Genomic DNA, 20,866 nt, shown 5'->3' with positions numbered 1-20,866 from the left:
GAAAGATGAAAGAAGCAATTTCAAATCACGTGGTCGCATAGAAAGTCCATTGGCAAAATGTTGGATCTACAACAAAACCAGTCACTTCCAAAATGAATGTAAGGACAAAAAAAGAAGAAGAATAGACCCTCTAATTTAGATTAAAACAAATCATCTCAGGGTGACGATGAAGCATTCATTATAGCCTTGGGAACACATGCATCAAAATACATGTGGTTGATAGATTTAGGTGCACCTTTTCAAATGACCTCACATCGGGGTTGGTTTTTCAAAGTATGAAGAATATGATGGTGGGAAGGTGTATCTTAGTGATGGCTCTCATTTGAATATTTTTGGTTGTGGAAGAGTCAAGATTAGATTTCATGATGGTAGAGTGAAGGGGATCAATGGTGTAATGCTTATCTTGAAATTGGCACAAAATATACTCTTTATAAGTAAATTGGGTGATGTGGGTGTATGAATTATTTTCTCACAAAAAGTATGTAAAATGACAAGAGGTTCTATGGTTCTTGCTAAGGGTGTTCTTAGATAGGCACCTTGTGTAAGTTGGATGCATGCATAGTTCAATGCAATAGTGCTTCTATGGAGTCCAAGAAGAAGGCTCTATATTTTTCATCCTCATTGTTAAATCAAGCTATGAAGAGGACTATTTCTTCTACATCTGATGGTCATACTTTTTGGATATCCAAGGGTGTCAATTCTTTGGAGATGAAACTCCCAACAAAGAATATAATGTTATGTAACCAAAGACTTGGTCATATTGGTGAGAAGGGTCACAAAACCCTAAAAAATAAATGCCTCCTTGAGGAGCTTGATGATTGTAATCTTGAGTTTGATCTTTGTGAACATTACATTTATGGTAAACAAAATTGTGTTTAGTTTTACTCCAGTTCTCACAAATCTTCTGGGTTGTTGGACTTGATAAATTTTGATGTTTTTGGTCTTGTTGATGGTCCTTTGATTTCAAAATCCATGTATTTCATTTCATTCATTGATGAATACAATAAAAGGAATTTTTTTTTATTTTCTTAGAAGTAAATTTTAATTCTTTAGTTGGTTTAAGGAGTTTGAATCTCTTGTTGAGAATTAGACTAGCATAAGGATTAAGTTTTTGAGGACTAACAATGCTGGTGAGTTTTTCTTGACAAATTTTGATTATTCTGTAAGGACCATAGGATTGTGAGGCATAAGAAAACTCCATAAACCTATCAATAGAATGAAGTTGTGGAGAGGATGAACAATAAATTGATGGAGAGGTCTGGGAGTATGCTTATTGGTGTTGGCCTCGAACAAAAGTTTTCATCTGAAGCTATAGCAATTGCATGTTATTTGGTAAATAGATCTCCTACATTAGAACTTGTTAATAAAACACCTATGGATGGGTTGTCAAGAAATAATCCTTCTATGAAACATCTTAGAGTGTTTGGTTGCAAAACTTATGCTCATGTTCCAAGTGAAAAAGATCTATCGAAGAACAAGGTTGTTAAGTATATCTTTATGCTATTTTGTAAGTGTAAAAGGGTACAAGCTTTGGGATCTAGTAACAAAGAAGGTTCTCTATAGTAGAAGTGTCATTTTTAGAGAGATGAAACCTTCCACTATTGAGCTACAACTAGAGAAAGAGGAGAAATAGGATAAGGATGTAATTTAGATTCCTTTTGCCCCTGAGAAATAACAACTATGAACTCTTCATGGACTTGACGATGAGGAGAGCTCTAGCAACTTTGAAAGTTCATTTAAGAAGATGAAGAACCACTTTTCAACCTTTGAGAAAGTCTAAAATAACTAGGTGGCAACCAGATAGGTTTGGTTATTCATTATTAGATTCTAGTTGTATTTTTTCCTTGATTGCTAACATTGATGAGCCTAGGATGGTTAGAGAGGCTATGGGTATGAGTGATAAAAATTCCTAGATGGAAGCCATGAATGATGATATGGAATCTTTTAAGAAGCATAATACTTGGGATATAATACCTAACATGTAAGCATGTGGGATGCAAATGGATGTTCAAGAAAAAAAGTTGTGTCTTGAGGGAAGTTTTAAGAAGCATAAATCACAGTTGGTCATGAAGGAGTATTCCCAGGTTGAGAGAATATATTATGGTGATATTTTATCTCTTGTTGCAAAGCTGACATATATTTGTTTCTTGTTATCACTTGCTATAGTTGATGATGGGAAAATCGAGTAAATGGATGTGAAGAAAATATTCCCTCATGGTGATTTGGAGGAAGATATTTATATGTCATAGCTAGAGCATTTTGTAGTGAAAGGTAAAGAAAATTTGGTTTTCAAGTTGAAAAAGTTTTTATATGGTCTAAAACAACCTCCTAGGATGTGGTACCAAAATTTTGATACCTATATGTTGAGTTTGGGATTTCGGAGCTCTATATATGATCATTGTGTATACTTCAAAACTAATAATGGTTGAATTCTCATTATTGTATTATATGTGGATGATACGTTACTATTTGGGAATGGATATTTGATTTTTTGATTTGAAGTCTCAATTGTCAACACAGTTTGAGATGAAAGATCTAAGTACATATAGGTTTATTTTAGGAATGGAGATAAGAAGAGATAGATAACATAAAGGTTTGGTTAAACTAGATAAAGCATGCGAATTCAATGTTGGAGAGATTCAACATGACATCTTGTAGATCTATGATAATTATTGTTGCATTAGTAACAAAGTTATTTGTGAAGGATTGTCCAATTTTTTTTATTGAGATTGGGGACATGGCTTGTGTACCATACGTGAGTGTTGTTGGTAATCTTATGTATGCTATGGTTTGTACAAGAGAAAACATTTCCCAAGAAATAGTCTTGAGATGATATATGTATAATATTGGATGGGTTCATTGAGATGTAGTTAAGAGAGCATTCAAATATTTGAGTACTTCCAACTATTCCTTGTGTTATCATGGTTATCCTACTAGAAATTGGTATTTCGTGAGTATTTGTGGATATGTGAATTATAATTGGGTTGGTAACATTGACAACAAAATATCCACTAGTGGTAATGTATTTACTATGTATAGTAAGATTATTAGTTGGATGAGTAAGTGGCAAGCTATAGTTTCTTTTTCCACTATAGAGGTAGAGAATATGGTAGACACTCATGTTTGTAAGGAAGTCATTTGTCTCAGATGGTTGTGTCATTCACTTAGCAAATAATCCTTTCCATGCTAGAACAAAGCACATTGATATTAAGTTTCATTTTGTTCAAGATATGGTAGAGGATTGGAAGGTAAATTGCAGAAGGTTGACACTTTGGTGAATGTTGCAGATCCATTGACAAAATTGTTTAGCAAAGAGGAGTTTAGATGGTGTTTGAATTCTATGGGCCTCATGGCCTCAAGCAATTGGATTATAATGTAGATACTCCCTTGACTCTTGCAAGGTGTTCAACAAGTGGGAAAATGTTAGGAACATGGTGTCTCAATCTTATATTTACATAAGTTTAGTATTTATAGTAAGTTTACATTTGAGCATAAATTGGTTGAAAATTTTCCCCAAAACTACAAATTAGCTACATAAGCATGTTGTTAAATTTTTGTTGCAAGATTATGTCTGGATTTGAAGATATTAAAGTCTTCTTTTTTAGGTTGTGAATGAAAGTTTTGAAGTCAATTTTAAAGGCCTTAGAGGCTTTGAAATGGCATAAAAGTGATCATTATGGGTGAAATTAGTTATAGTTGATAGAACACCTCATGATCTTTCTAGAACTTCAAACCATTTGTCAATTGAACACTCGATTCAAAAGTTATGGCCTCCAGAAGTTGTCTCTTGAAATAGAAAATATAAAAATGTGTTAGATACAGAAATGAGTTGCAAATGGGGGTTACATGTGTTGGTGTGTGTTTTAACACATCATAAGCCATTTTGGATTGGAGATAAGTTGGGCACAACCTTTTAGGTGATTTTAGCTCATGGTTTTGTAATATCATTTGACAGTTTCATGTATTGTATCTCCTATATATTAGGAGTGTGAGATGGAGGTTGTGTGTAATTCTTATAGTATTGAGTTACCTTTGGGTCTCTAGTTTGTGATACATTTTTGAGAAGTTTGGTTTGCAAGTATATTTTATTATGTTGTTAATTTCTGAATAATATATTAGGCAACTTTTGGAGTGTGGGATTTTTCTCTTGAGAGGGTTGTCCCCACGATGTATCTTTTGTTTGTCATTATTATATTTTTATGTTGTATATCTCCTTTTGTATGTGTTTCTTATTCTATAATAATTTAAGAGCTGCAAGAAAATTTGTGTTATCTCCCCCACTAGATTAGTGTTAGGAAGCATTTCCACACCTCAACTTCCTGTCAAGAAGGTATAGGTTGAGGGGGAGTGTTGGCTTGGTGGTCTTATGGTGAAGAATAATTTGGTTTAGTGCATGGAGTATCTCAAATAGGGGGAGATAAATTCTCAAAGGAAGAATCAAAATGGCCCTTTGCCATTGATGTCAAAGAGCAGGAGAGAAAGCCAGAATATTATATGGTGGGAATTGTTCAAGGAATTTTATTCTTGGGAGGAGCATTTTGTTTGTTGGTTTGTCATAAATGAAAAAGGGGGAGGTTGTTGGAAAACGAGTGTCATTGATGTCAAAGGTGATGGTAAGTTGTTTCATTGATGTCAGGGTACCTAGAAGAGATTTTGAGGACTGTAGGGTATTTGGAAAAGTGAAATTATTGTCATGCCTGTATCTAATCATCAAATTTTTGGAAGGATAGTAATAAGTTATGTTGATGAGATATGTTAAAATATGTTACAATATGTTTGTAATATCACCTTGCATCTATTACAGTTGTAAAAGGTGATATGAAAGGTTTGCATAATTCTACTAAGGTATGTCTCTTAGACTTAGTGTCTACATTGGAAATTTGTTATGATTTACATTCTACTACAGTTGAGAGTTATGACCTGTAGTTTGAAACCAAAGTAAATTTTCTCTTAATGTTTCAAATTCTATAGTTTTAGGAGTTGAGCTTTAGGTGATAGAATGCAGAAGTGATAGAATGGTCATTGTGCTAGTTGGTTGATTAGGTTGATATTTCGGTTTGATGTGTTAGAGATTAGTAAAATGTGCTCACCAAAGATAGAAAATGGATGACCGTTGGGACTAGATAAGCTTACATTTGGGAACAAATAGAGTGCTCTTTCTTTTAGAGTAACATGTGGGCTATAGGACTTGACCTATTACATATTGGGTTAAGGGTTGTTCTTTGGTCAACATGTATATGCATTAATCTTGTTCTAGGATGACATGTGAATGTAAAATATATATTAACCAATGACCACAACACATACTCTATTCATCCAACTTAATGGTAACACATATTGTAAGACATTAGGTTGACATTAATGACAACACATATTGCCAACGATCTCCCCCTTTATCGTTGATGGGAACACTACAATATATGTCTATAAAACTACATCTATACATACTCTCTCCCTTTCATTAGTATCTCCCATATAGAAGCAATCTAGTATCTTCCCTCCTTTGACATCAAGGACAAAGAGCATAATATCTGCATCATCCAAAATCATACTACATATACTCCCCCTATCAACGTGCATTCATTTTAAATAAAATTATTCCCCATTACTTGATAACTGATATAAATATATATGTAGATGCCTAAAATTAATTAAATTAATATTTAATTAATTTAACTTTTTTCGCATAATTAATTGTATTAATTATTTCAGTCTTTATCCTTTTCAAAATTAATTAAATTATATTTTAATTAATTTTGTCACTTTAGCCATATAACTTATTTATTATTAGTTGTATACAATTCTTCTAAATTAACTCAATTCCCAACCTTAGATAATTTCTTCAATATTCCCTTCTAATCCTGATTAGTTAATTAATCCCAATTAATTAACTAATGCCTTGATTCCTACAAATCACCCTCTTAATCCTCATCATTTAGCCTAATTAATCCCAGCCTAATCATGATCAATATTCTCTCATTTTATATTCCTTCACTTATTCTTGTTAGATTCAATGACAGTCCCAAAGACATTTAGAGGGGGGGGGGGTGAATTAGTGTCTAACCGGTTAGTAGAATATTTAAACTTATTTAAAACTTTGCATCCCAAAACAGTGTACTGGTAAATAAGAATTAATGCATCAAATAAGAATAATAGAGATAGCATAGAAAACACACCATAACACAAGATATTTAACGAGGAAACTCGGTGTGGGAAAAACCTCGGTGGGATTTGTGACCCACAATATTTACTCACTAGCCAATGAATAAATACTACTTACAATGAGGGGTCTATACATGTAGGGAGGCCAACTGCGTAGAGCTCACTGCTCAATAAAGAGTCACACTGACTGATAAGTCGGTGTATTGACATGTTTTTTTATTAGGACTCTTAGGTTTTTGGTATCTTTTGGGTTGCATTGTGATAGTAAAATATTGTGAATTGAATATATGTAATGCATGTTTTAAAACTAAACTTAAGAAATCATGTTTGAACCTTGTCTGTTAATTCCTGCAGCCATGCCAATTTATTCCTGTAGCCAAATGGTTTGTCCCTGTGATATGCGGATTATTTGGGATGATTTCATATATGAGTTAATAAATGTATTGGTTAAGTAAGATACATATGCATTTTCTTGTATTTTGTTTCTGTTTTAGTGCAGATAATAATTGATGTTGCGCTGGAGAATTTTCTTTCGTGCCTAAGGATTGGAGAATCACGTTCAAATAGCTGGAGGTCAAATTGAAGGAGATTCAAGCGATCACAATCTATGGTATAATCAGAGTAGTTGTACTTCACCATGGGAGTTTAACTCTGGTGGATGTTTAATTTGCAAAATATCTCTTTAGCATGCAAAGACTGTGGTTCGGTTTCAGATCCACAGTTCCTGCAGCCAAGCTCTTTGTTATCCCCTTCATCTGACAACTATCTGTCTCTTCTTCTGGGCATAACTGGAGTTGTCCATTGTTGTTTATATTTTCTTTATAATAAGCTCTTCCTTCTTTTCTAAGAATTAGACATAATGGAAAGGGATTGAGCAGAGTCTTTGTCACGCATTTTGGATTTTTTCTCTTTTAGAATATGTAATCATCTTTCAGGAAAAAATGAATAAAAATATGTTATTTTGATCTACTAATAGTTCTTTGCTGAGAGTTTGATATCACTCATCCAAGGGGGCCCACTTGGTGAGTGATCCTATGTTTATGATTATTGAAGTTAGTTTTTACTTAGTTGCAGTAGAAGTTCATGATTGGACTGTTCCTGCAACTAGTGAAAATAGATCCTTTGACTGTTCCTTCAGCCAAGGCAGAACAGTGTGATTCCTGTTATTTTTATTAGATCTTTTCAGCAGAGTTTTGTAAAGCTTTCATTTAGCCTTTTATGATTTCCATTCCTACCTTTCCTGCAGTAATTAAGAATAATCATTTAAGGAGATTAGTGCATATATATTGCAGACCCATTTCAAGTTTTACGTTCCTAGATTGACAACTAAATGAACATCAACCATGAGAATAGTAAACTCTACCATATGAATGTCCAAACTTCAGATTGAGATTTCAATTAGAGGTATTATTATTGTCATTATAGTTGGGGTAGACATTTTTGGCGCCGTTGCCGAGGATGGTGTCAAGCTAAGAGCCTTTTATGATTATTTTAGTTTCTAGTTAATTGTTTGAATTTCATGAATCTGCATGCATAATAGAAGAAGAGATGTCAGAGGTAGATTTTTGCCCACTCATACTACTCATGCAGAAGATAGTTTTCTAGATATAACCCCTTTTTCGGAGCAGTATCAAATCCCACAAAATTTGAATCACCCTAAGTTTGAATTTCCAGAAGGTAGTCTTCAGTTCCTTTTTGGTCCACAACAAGAAGAATTGCCTATTGTAATAACCCCCACAAGTCCAATGCAAGGGAACCCACCTCCTGTTGGAAATAATCCACCACCACCACCTAGTCCAACATTTGAGTTTCCCATCTTTGACCAGCATGATAATGCTAACCTCAAGAACATTCCAACATCTTCACTTCCTAAAGTCTATGGGTTAGTCACAGAGGATCCGGATACATTTCTGTTTGAGTTTGATGTTCTCTGTAGGAGTTTTGACTATACTACGGATGCCCATAGACTCAAAATTTTTTCAGCCACTTTGAAGGAGTCATCCTTGAGATGGTTTATGAGCTTGGGTAGTAGCACAATCAATACATGGGATGAGATGAAATGGTTGTGTTTCTTGAAAAATACAAAGATTATTGTAGAGGCACTGATCGTCATGAGGATGATATCTTTAGAATGACACAAACTAAAGATGAGAGCCTTGAGGATTATCTGGAAAGGTTTTTGTTTAGTGTCAAGAAGTCCAAACATATTACTCTAAATGAAGATTCCCTCAAATTGATATTCTTGAGGGGTATCAGTGATGAATGCACCGATTCCTTAGATCTAATGGGGGGAGGTGACATTACATAGTCTACTTGGGCTGAAATAGGACAAATTTGCAAGAAGTATTCCAGATCTACTTCTAAGAAGAATACGAGATTTAAGCGAGGAGCACTATCATCATCATCTAGAAATGGAGTTTCTAGGTTGAAACTTAGCCATTTGTTAAAATATTTTAAGGAGGATATTATAAACAATATGGCTACTCAGTTGGATACATTGTCAGCTAAGAAGAAGCATGAGGAAGCTGATGCATTTCTTGTAGAATTCTATCCTCATTGTAAGCAGTGGAAGAAAGATTGCAGATGTAAGATGGTTGCAAATGTTGAAGTACTTGATTTCAAACCAATTCAAGGGGAGGATGAACAAGTCTTCTATGTTGCTCAGAGAAGACCAAATTTTCAGAGACAAGGTATGCCACCTGATCTACTTTCCTTTTCTGGTTATAGTGGTAATTCTTATGCACCAAATAACCAATGGCAACCACAGTATTCTCAAAATTTTGGTAATTATCCACATTGGTATGGATCACAAGGCCAAGGACAACAATTTGCTAATCAAATCCCCCAGTGGCAACAGCCACAAGGAAACTGGTATCCACCTTAGGGTGCAGGGAACCAGTTTCAAGGGAATTGGCAACCTACCTCTCAATGGAGGGGAAACCCATCATGGTCATCCCATTCTTCTGGATATCAGCCCCCTGCTCAGTAGCCACAACCTCCTACTTTAATGCCACCTCCTGTAGCCACAACACCACCTCCCAAGCCAACACAACTACCTACTCAACCATTGCCTAATCCAAATATAAAATCTTAGCAACAACAACAAGCTTATTCAACTGATGCTAACCAATACCCAGCATATTCTTTATCATTAGATGATATTCACCTCCGATCTGGAACAACACTACCTAATCCCTCTCAGCCAGTTATTATTGAGGTACAAGAAGAGCAACCAATCTCTGATCCTAAATATGTAATACCTCAGGATCAAATATTACCACCATTTCCCCAAAGATTGAAAGACAAAGAAGTTTCAACTGATCAACAACAAAGCTTTGATATTCTTGATCAATTGAAGCACATTTGTGTTAAAATTCCATTGCTCCAAGCAATAAAGGATGTCCCAATATATGGTAAAGCATTGAGAGAGACATGCTTAAAGAAACCTGGCAGAAAGAAAAAGGATCCACAAACAGTTCATGTTATGGGTCAATTGGCTGATATTATGTTAGGAAAAATTGCTATTCCAAAGTATTCTGATCCAGGCAGTCCTGTTGTGAGTATAGTCATCAATGGCAGTCAAATAAAAAATGTTTTAGTTGATCTAAGGGCAACCATTAATGTAATGACAAGGGAAGTAATGAAACATCTAGAGATAGATAGTTTAAGGGCTACACCCACAGTTCTTCAACTTGCTGATGGCTCTGCAGTAAGACTTGATGGTATGATAGAAGATATAGTGGTCATTCTAGATTCCTGGGAATATCCTGTAGACTTTATGATTTTATCCCCAAAAGCAACATTGGGGGATATCCAGTCATTTTAGGAAGACCATGGCTTGCCACAACTGATGCATATATTGGGTGTAGATCAGGAGACATGACTATTTCAGATGGTAATTCTACAAAAACATTGGCCTTGTATTCCCCTGCACAACCTCAGCTTGAGCAACAACAGGCTGTTTGGCCTATTTTGGGAGAGGAATCTGAAAAAATTGACTCTATTAATCACCTTATGATGATTAATCGAGTGCCACTCATGTAGTTATATGATGAAGAATCAATCCTTTATAGGGTCTTGATAAATGAATTAATAGAAGACCAAGAATTGCAGGAATTGGTTTCAAATATTGCAGGGTTGGACTTTCCTACATCCACTAATATCTTGCATACCTTGTTGCCGCAGGAATTGTCATATTCTCATGTTTCTGATATAAATCAGATTGATCTTACTATCAAGATAGAGGTTGAATTGATTAAATATTTGAACATCAACAAGAATATAGTAGATACTCAGAAGGATAGCCTGGTGGACTTGCTAAAACTCCATAGAAATGTCTTTGCATGGGATTACAAGGATATGAATGGAATTGATCTAGGAGTTTGTACTCATCGCATTTACATAAAGGATGAGTGTTGCCCTCTCAGACAACCTCAACGAAGAGTCAATCCTGCCTTGATGGAGATAGTTAAGGAAGAATTGCAGAAATTGTTGAAAGCTGAGTTTATCTATCCTATCTTTGATAGTCAATGGGTATCACCTTTGGTGATAGTTCCTAAAAAGGGAGGCAAATGGAGAGTATGTGTTGATTATAGAGCTTTGAACTTAGCCACAAGGAAAGATCATTTTCCACTGCCATTTGTGGATCAGGTATTGGATTCTCTTACTGGTAAGAGATATTTTTCATTTCTAGATGGATTTAGTGGCTATAATTAGATACAAATAGCTCCTGAGGATTAGGAGAAAAAAACATTTACTTGTCCATGGGGCACTTATGCATATTTTGTTCTTTCTTTTGGGTTGTGTAATGCTCCAGCCACTTTTCAAAGGGTAGTCATCAGTATTTTTTCAGATATTTCTCAAGACATAATGAAAATTTACATGGATGACTTTACAACCTATGGTTTTGAATTTGATCAAGCATTGGGTAATTTGAAGAAAGTTTTGTAGCGGTGTGAAGACTACAATTTGTCTCTAAACAATGAAAAGTGTTTCATTATGATGGAAGAAGGAATAGTCCTTGGTCATCATATATCTGTACAAGGCATACAAGTGGATCCAACAAAGATTGAGGTTATTCAGCATATTAATAACCCTGTGAAGCAGAAAGATGTGAGAAGTTTTCTTGGCCATGCTGGATACTACAGAAGGTTCATCATAGATTTAAGCAAAATTGCAAGTCCCTTATATACACTGCTTACTAAAGATGTAGAATTCAAATGGATCTCAGCATGCAATGAAGCTTTTTTAAAGCTTAAGCATGCTTTGACTCAAGCACCAGTTTTAAAAGGACCTAATTGGTCTCTACCATTCCAAATCCATACTGATGCATTTGATTATGCTATAGGAGTAGTGCTAGGACAAAAAGTTGATAAGTTGGAAAATGCAATATATTATATTAGCAAGAATTTGCAGGGACCTGAATTGAATTATATAGTTACTGAAAAGGAAATGCTAGCTGTCATATATGCCCTTAACAAGTTTAGACACTATATTACAGGGTATCCAATATTTGTGCATATAGATCATACGACAATTAGATATCTTATGAATAAGCCATCCATCACCGGTAGGCTGGCTCGCTAGATATTGTTGATGCAGGAATTTGATATCATAGTTGTTGATAAGTCAGGGAAGTCTAATGTTGTTGCAGATTATCTTTCATGCCTTCAATTGCAGGAAGACTCTACAATGATAGATGACACTTTTCCAGATGAGCATTTATTTCTCATACAGGCTCATACTCCTTGGTATGCTAATATTGCCAACTATTTAGCTGCAGCTAAGATGCCAATTTCTTTTTCTCCTAAGGAAAGAAGGTTGCTAGTTGAAAAAAGTTTTAACTTTTCATGGATTGCTGATTGTCTATTTTATACTGGACCAGATCAAGTCATGTGAAGATGTGTCAGAGAAGATGAAACATATGGCATCTTGCATGTATGTCATGATGAGCCATGTGGAGGTCATTTTGCTGCCAAAAGGACAACACTAAAAATACTCAATACTGGTTATTACTGGCCTACACTACACAAGGATGCAGCTCAGTACACAAGGAAATGTGACAGATGTTAGCGAATGGGCAGACCTACAAAATTTGATGAAATGCCACTATACCCTCAAATATTTGTTATACCATTTGACAAATAGGGATTAGATTTTGTTGGCCCCATTGATCCACCTTCTAATGGAAAATCTTATATCTTGGTATGTACAGACTATGTGACAAAATGGGTAGAAGCTAGAGCTATGCAACATGCAAGAGAAAATAAGGTAGCTGAATTTCTCTATGAAGAAATATTTACAAGGTATGGAGTACCTAAGGAAGTTGTCTCAGATCAGGGATCTCAATTTACATCAACATCGATAAAAGCTTTGGTCAATGAATATAATATAAGACACAAGAAATCTACTCCATATCATCCATAGTCTAATGGCCAAGTAGAAGTTACCAACAAAGAGCTTGAGGCTATTCTTACAAAAAAAATGTCTATCCATAAGAAAGATTGGTCTAATCGGCTTTCAGAGGCAATTTGGGCATATAGAACAACATGGAAAACACCAATTGGATTCACACCTTTTGAGATGGTTTATGGAAAAACATCAATGATGCTTATTGAATTTGAGCATAAAACCTTGAGAATAGCTCTACAACTAAATATGACATTGTTTGAAGCACAGAAGGAACACATTCAACAATTAAATGCTCTTGATGAATGGAGAAAGATAGCCGTTCAATAGACAGAGTTGATTAAAAACCAAAGAGCCAGATGGCATGATAAATATATCAGAGAAAAGAAATTCAAACTTGGTGACTGGGCACTCTTGTATGATTCCAGATATAAGGATGCTATGGGAAAACTCCAAACAAGGTGGTTGGGTCCTTATGAGGTAGAAGAAGTTTTTCACAATGGAGCAGTTCGATTGTCCATAATAGATCCTGTTCGATTTAAACTCTTAGTGAATGGACACCGACTATGACTTTATCACAAGCCAGCTACTAGAGAAGAGTTCCTGCAGCAGTTTGCTCCTCAAAGTGAAATACAAGTTCCTGCAGCAGCTGGTAATGTTCCTGCAGCAACTGCTAATGATTCGGTAACAATTCATAAGCTTCCTATTGCATTTGAGCATGTTGATAAAGGTGATGTTCCTGCAGCCTCCGCAGTGAACTTATTTACCATATCATAATAAAATATTTCCATGTGAAATATTGTTCTTCATACATAAAGTTCCATCCACTACATTCCATCCCACTTTCTTACCTCTCACTTCATTTCATTTCGCCATCATTTTCGCCCAAATTGCAGGTATGTGTATATTGTACTTTATTTTAATTATGCATTTATTAGGTCATTATGATTTTAATTCTGTTTTAATCTACTCCAAACCCAAAATCTCGTCAGCCTGTGTGGACACGTGCTAGGTTAAGTTGGGGGGTGGTACTTTATGGTCCTTTTTCCCAGTAAGATTTATTATCCAGAACTGATTTCCTAACTGACATTATTTATGATGATTATTATTTCATGCAAGTGAATAATAAGTTCTGCCACCAAATTTAAGGTATGTAGATTTTAGCTTTTGTGAATTTGTCAAACATTTTGGTGAAGCTGCAGAATTATCAGAGTAAAAGATGGGTGGTGATCTGGTTTGCCATGAACCAACTGTCCATGAAGGGTTGCTGCAGGATGTTGTCTGTGTGCATTATTTCCAAAACCACGGCTGGCTGGATTATTTCTTGAGAATTAGGGATTTCAATGATGAAATAGCTGTAGAATTTATGCATTCTTTTGACGAAGGAGAAGCTACAGTTAAGGGGTTGAGGGTAATTGCTACAGGGCAACGAATTGCAGAGGTCACAAGGTTGCTGCAGGAAGGAGAACTCTTTCCAGAATTGAAGGATGCAAGGAGTGCCAGGGCAAAGTTCACAGTTCCTACTGATAGACCCTTAATGGTGGATAGGCAAGGGACTAGAAGGGTTTCTTTTCCAGCACATTGGCCTCAGGTAGCTCTGTATATTATGAAATATATTACCTGTGAAGGACGGTATTCAAATCTCCATTTGCCGCACTTCAAGTTACTTTGTCATCTGCATCATGACCGGCGAGCTAATGTCCCAAATTTCTTGTATCATCTCATTTCTATAAGTGCTAAGGAGACTAAAAAATATGGAAATCGCTCTGTTAGCCATCATGGATTGGTGAAGTTGTTGGTACAATGGTTCCTGAGAGATGTTTCACAGATGGAATGGGGTGTGTTTGAAGATATTCTGCAATTTAGGGTAGATGAAGCCCCTATTGAAAATAATCTACCGGTTCAAGAAGAGATAGTTCCAGAAGGTCTTTCTGGTGAAGATGAGGGTTTACTGGTTGCTGAAGGAGCTGCAATTATTTTAGAAGAAAATATTGAAGCAGGGTCAATCAAAGGACAACCCTCTACCTCTCTTCAAGGAGGTTCACCTATTTTTTAGAGGGAAGGAAAAGAATTGGAAAAGGAGGAGTCAGATGAAGAATTTGTTATCCAACTGCAGGAAGTGCATATCCCTCCTGCAACCAAGAGGCGTTGATCAGAAACAAAAACACTTGTGTCTATTTCAAAAGTGTGTGTGAGGAGAACAAGAAGGAGGACACAGAAGACTCAACCAGTGAGTAATCCAGCAAAGGTGATTGTAGTAGAAACTTCAGAAGAAGAAGATCCTACAGAAGAGGAAATTCAAGAAAACCTTGTAGAAGAGGAAATTCAAGAAAATCCTGCAAGAAAATAAATCCAAGAAGAAATTCAGGAAGAAATTGTAATGGATAAGCTTGCAAATCTGGCTTCAGTGGCATTGCAATGTGAGGGGTTTATTGAGGATGTTCCACAACAACCTGAAGAAAATGTGGGAGATATGCCAATCCAGAATGAGGAAGTTATTGAAGAAATCCCACGGTCTAAGGTAGGACCAATAAGAACTCCTTCATCCCTAACTAGTTTATCAATTGCTTTAACATTCTTTAGGCAATGGGAAATAGAGAAGGATAGGTTGCAAGGGATAATTAATAAGCAGCAAAAAGAGATTGAGAAAAAAGATAATAGAATTAAAGAATTGGAGATTAAGGTAGAAGAGATTTATTGTATGATTCCTGAGATAATGTAGTGTAGGGCTCCCCCAAGAATTTATGCAGTGCACTTGAAAGAACGGTATCTAATTTTCAGATTAAACCGCATAGTAAGGGATCTTAATCCATCCTTGGAAACACTTGAGGAATTCTATCATGCTTATCAAACCTCCCCACATTATGTAAGGAATCTGTTATGTGAATTATATTTACATAATTATGCTGTACCCCAGGACAGAGAATGGAATCCTTTGTTGTACATTGGGGATATCCATCTCAGAGCTCTAATGTCTTGGATACAAAATGAAATGATTATAGGACCACAAGCCAGGGAGTTTGAAAAATTGGAACTTGACTGTCCATTTCCATTGAGGAGGGGATCAGAAGCACCTAGGGTTATGTATTATGATTGACAAAAGTTTCTAATAAGAGATGATGTTAGTAAGATAGTATTTCCAATGAGAGAGGAAATTTATCAAACATATGAGCAATTGGTTCATACCCATAGGACAACAACATTAGAAGGACTAACTCAACACTAGAATCATCTACCAGATCATTTAAAAATGGGAGAACCCTACTCATTACAAAATTTTCATGCAGCTATACAGAGAGCCTCCAAGTACATACAACTAGGCAGGGAGAAATCCAATAATTGGTTTCCATTAATCTTTTAGCCTCCTATCCTTATGTGGCCACTTTTGGCATGTCAACCAACAGAACAGAATTATGATGTAGATGTGGAAGAAATAGCTAGATGGTCCAGGTTGGAGAAGATGAAGGGATTTTATTGGAATTTGCCTTCCAAGGGAACCAGACAGGACACTGTTGGTGATTTCAGAGTTTCAGCAAAAATCAGAAATTTTCCTTTTGCTGCAGGAGCAGCAAACCCTTAAAGTTGGGGGGCATGATAAGTCGGTGTATTGACATGTTTTTTTATCAGGACTCTTAGGTTTTTGGTATCTTTTGGGTTGCATTGTGATAGTAAAATATTGTGAATTGACTATATGTAATCCAGGTTTTAAAACTAAACTTAATAAATCATGTTTGAACCTTGTCTGTTAATTCCTGCAGCCATGCCAATTTATTCCTGTAGCCAAATGGTTTGTCCCTGTGATATGCAGATTATTTAGGATGATTTCATATATAAGTTAATAAATGTAGTAGTTAAGTAAGATACATATGCATGTCCTTGTATTTTGTTTCTGTTTTAGTGCAGATAATAATTGATGCTGCGGTGGAGAATTTTCTTTCGCGGCTAAGGACTGGAGAATCACGTTTAGATAGCTGGAGGTCAAATTGAAGGAGATTCAAGTGAGTGCAATCTATGGTATAATCAGAGCAGTTGTACTTCACCATGGGAGTTTAACTCCGGTGCATGTTTAATTTGCAAAATATCTCTTTAGCATGTAAAGATTGTGGTTTGGTTTCAGATCCACAGTTCCTGTAGCTAAGCTCTCTATTATCCCCTTCATCTGACAGCTATCCGCCTCTTCTTCTGGGCATAACTATAGTTGTCCATTGTAGTTTATCTTTTCTTTATAATAAGCTCTTCCTTCTTTTCTGAGAGTTAGACAAAATGGAAAGGGATTGAGCAGAGTTTTTGTCATGCATTTTGGATTTTTTCTCTTTTAGAATATGTAATCATCTTTCAAGAAAAAATGAATAAAAATATGTTATTTTGATCTACTAATAGTTCTTTGCTGAGAGTTTGATATCACTCATCCAAGGGGGCCCACTTGGTGAGTGATCATGTGTTTATGATTATTGAAGTTAGTTTTTACTTAGTTGTAGTAGAAGTTCATGACTGGACTGTTCCTGCAGCCACTGGAAATAGATCCTTTGACTATTCCTGCAGCCAAGGCAGAACAGTGTGATTCTTGTTATTTTTATTAGATCTTTTCAGTAGAGTTTTGTAAAGCTTTCATTTAGCCTTTTATGATTTTCATTCCTACCTTTCCTGCAGTAATTAAGAATAATCATTTAAGGAGATTAGTGCATATATATTGCAGACCCATTTCAAGTTTTATGTTCCTGGATTGACAACTAAATGAACACCAACCATGAGAATAGCAAACTCTACCATATGAATGTCCAAACTTCGGATTGAGATTTCAATTAGAGGTATTATTATTGTCATTATAGTTGGGGTAGACACTGACTACAAAATGGATTATCAAAATCCAATACAATGTACTGCTTCAAAACAACATCTCTCATGCTAGGTTTAGTACCAGTTTAAGCTTAGTCAATAACCAAAACCTTTGCTGTCAACTATATCACCTTATACAAAATTGCCTTATACTTTTTTATCCATTTACTTACAATAATGACCTATAAGATCTCATATATATATGAGTCTATTACAATATACCATGTTGGCTTACAAAATATATTTACATTAAAATACAATAAACAAAAGTTTATTCCATGTCGGTCTGAGTGCCGGTATGCATTGTTGTGGATGTCAGTGAAGTGCCTACCGGTGTATGTAGAAATCTATTGCCAGTGCCGATATCTGCCAGATGGTTGCCAGATGGTTGCCATCAATGACAACATCAATTATTCTCATAAGAGAGTAGAATGCCAACAATCTCCCCCTTTGGCATTGATGGCAACACTCATGAGAAAAATCCAAAAACTATTTCCAAAAACTGAAATCCAAAAAGATTCCTAAAAGATATGCTCCCCCTGAGCAAGTGATCTCCTCTGGACAAGAATTTTCTCTCTCCACTACTTCCCCTTTGACATCAATGACAAGGTTGTCAAAAATAATCAAACGAGTACAAAAATTTCACCTCAAAGTCTGTAACCGATTGGTTACAATCTAAAAAATATTTGCCAAAACTAAATTCAGACTCTGCATAAACCTTTTGCTATCATTCAAAGTTTCCTTAGTCTATTGGAATGTGCCGGTGAGATAATGCATGTGTTTTTCCTGTGATCACTCTCCTTGAACTAATGCCTTAGATATTTCAATTCTTTGAGTGATAAGGTTGTCCAACTTAGGACCAAGTTTATTTTTAAGTTCCCGAGCATTTGACTTTATCCTTGCCTTCTCTTTCTCAAGTTTCTCTATCTTCTCCTAAAAAACTGCCATTTCCTACTCAAAAACTGATATCTGTCCGAATGAACCAATTATATTATCTGCTCTATCATCAATTTATTTATGTGTTTTTTTGATCTCCTCATCTATGTCCTCTGTCAAAAGGTGAGGTTTGCATGTTTCCCTATATAGCTCCTTGTACTCCAAAACTGTAGAGTTAAGTATCGGTAATAATGTATTTAAGAGTTCTGTACACTTCTTTATAGTGTCTTCAAAGAATGTGTTTTTCTCTTTTTCAAATCTCTCCTTAATTGTGTCCCCATTCACCTTATCAATAGTTATTACATTATCAACAATAAATTTGGACAATGTGTCCAATTTACCTAGAGAATCCTTAATGTGATCTATGTTACAATTTGGTGCAATCAACTTAAGAATAGGTAATGTGTTGTCAATTGCCTTATAGGCCAATGCATTGCAATCCATTATCTTCTTAATTGAATCTAAAAGTACCTCTGTAACATTGGTAGGTCTGAATTCACCTATAGATGTGCCGGATGTTTGACCAATAATTTTTATTACCTCTTTGCTTCCATTAGATGTGTCAATTTTGCTTGCATTTTATTCTGGTGGATCAGTCTGTGTTTGCATATCAACCTTTAAAGGTTTCTCAAACTATTTCAATATTTTTGTGATTGTCGGTTTCTCTGTCTCTATGTGCACCTCTACCTCAGTTTGTTTCTCTGAAAGTTAAACTGTCATTTTCTTTGTCTTTGGTGGCCCCATGCTAGTACCTATCTTCAGTAGGTTTTTCAGTCTTTGTTGGTTGCTTTGTTTGTGTTGATGTCTCAATTTCAATAGTTTGTATCAGTTTCTCTGCTATGTTGCTATTGTCAATACTGTTTGCCTTAACCTCTGAGTTATCCTTTGTTAGGCCCAATATGGAAAGCTAATGTACTGAGAGGGGAGGGGTGAATTAGTACTTCAAAACTTTTCTTGAATAATAACTTTGCTATTATGCATAAACCAAATAGTGCAGTAACATAAAATAAAGTTAAAACAAATAGGTAACAATCATACATGATTCACTCCATAACACATATATTTTGGTTATGCAGAAACTCTTGGTTAGAGAGAAAAACTGCAGTGGGGATGGCACCCACAACTTCACTACTGCAATAATAAAGAATGCTCAGTTAGAGCTACATTTAGCTATTTCTGATAGCTTACCTTGTTAGGAGTATCAAGATCTGATAGATCCACCTTGCTAAAGGATTTTACAACATTTATTCTGAATGCTGCACCTCGTTAGAGGCTTTAAAATTTATAGACTTGGTTAGAGTCTTTTACCCTGTTAAAGGTTTCTCTTTCAACTTCACAATATTACAATAAAATCATTACAAATATCTGCATGTTTACATCTGAAATGTTATAGTAGATTCTATGTGCTCAGAATAAGATTACCTTGCTTATAGCATACCTCAGTAACCCATATAGTAACTCGGTAAACCCTTCTGTTTACTTTTTTCTTTGACTGTTCTCTGAAAACATTCTCGGTGACCTCTGTGTCTCTGTAACAGTCTTCCTACATTCATACATGCACACACCTTGCTCTTAACTCATGCTGTATAAATAGATCTCTTAAAATGGTGATCCAATTCATTGCTTCGATCTTACAAACAATATTTATCGAATGAATAACTAAACAAAATATTTCATTGGTTAGATTGATCTCAAAATCATACACAATCTCCTGGTGCAATTTCCAATGTAATAATGGTTAGATGTGCCTCGATCTTGTAACACATATTCATATGCATGTCCAGGTTCAATGTATCTGGTAACACGTTTCACTTGGTGAATATCAACTCAGTGTGTCATCTTTACTGCTCGGTAGTCTCAAAAAGATACTCGGTAGACAACTCGGTGTATAATGTGTTCTGTAACTGCTTTCTTCTGTAACTGACTAGATTGTGCATACTGACTTCTCTGTGTGTATACCGACTGCATGATTCGGTAGTGCTTAATCGACTAGAATGTATAGAATGATTTTGAATATAAAACTAATGACAACTTGATAAGTAGTAACATCCTTATCCACAACAATGTTTACCTCTTGAGTATCCACATTCATTGTAAAAAGTATCTCCAACTCGGGATTAGTATCATCATGTATTATTCCTTCAGTGTCAATAACCAGTGGATCTTCTGAATGTGTCGGTGCTGTATCCAAAGGTGGCGGTGGAAGATTGTTAGTAATCTTAATGTTTGAAAATCCACCAATTTTTCCTTTACCTTTGTCCTTTTGGTAAACCTTAAATGTCTTCTTGGGTTTTCTCTTTTCCTCTTATTTTTCTTTATCCATAAAGAATATATACCAATTGTCTGTTGTTTCTTCTACAATTTCCTTCACTCTTCCAGCCATTAGGCTCACTTGCCGGTGTCCACTAGCAACTACTGATCGGTTAGCCTCAGAAATAAGTTCATCTATTTCTTATTTGGAGTAAACTGGGTGAACAACCAAGAGTGCTTCAACTATCAATTTCTTATCTAATTCCATCACTGA

Source organism: Cryptomeria japonica, chromosome 7 (assembly GCF_030272615.1).
Source record: "Cryptomeria japonica chromosome 7, Sugi_1.0, whole genome shotgun sequence".
Lineage (NCBI taxonomy): Eukaryota > Viridiplantae > Streptophyta > Pinopsida > Cupressales > Cupressaceae > Cryptomeria > Cryptomeria japonica.
The sequence above is the reverse complement of the archived record's forward strand: the minus strand, read 5'-3'. Positions refer to the sequence as shown.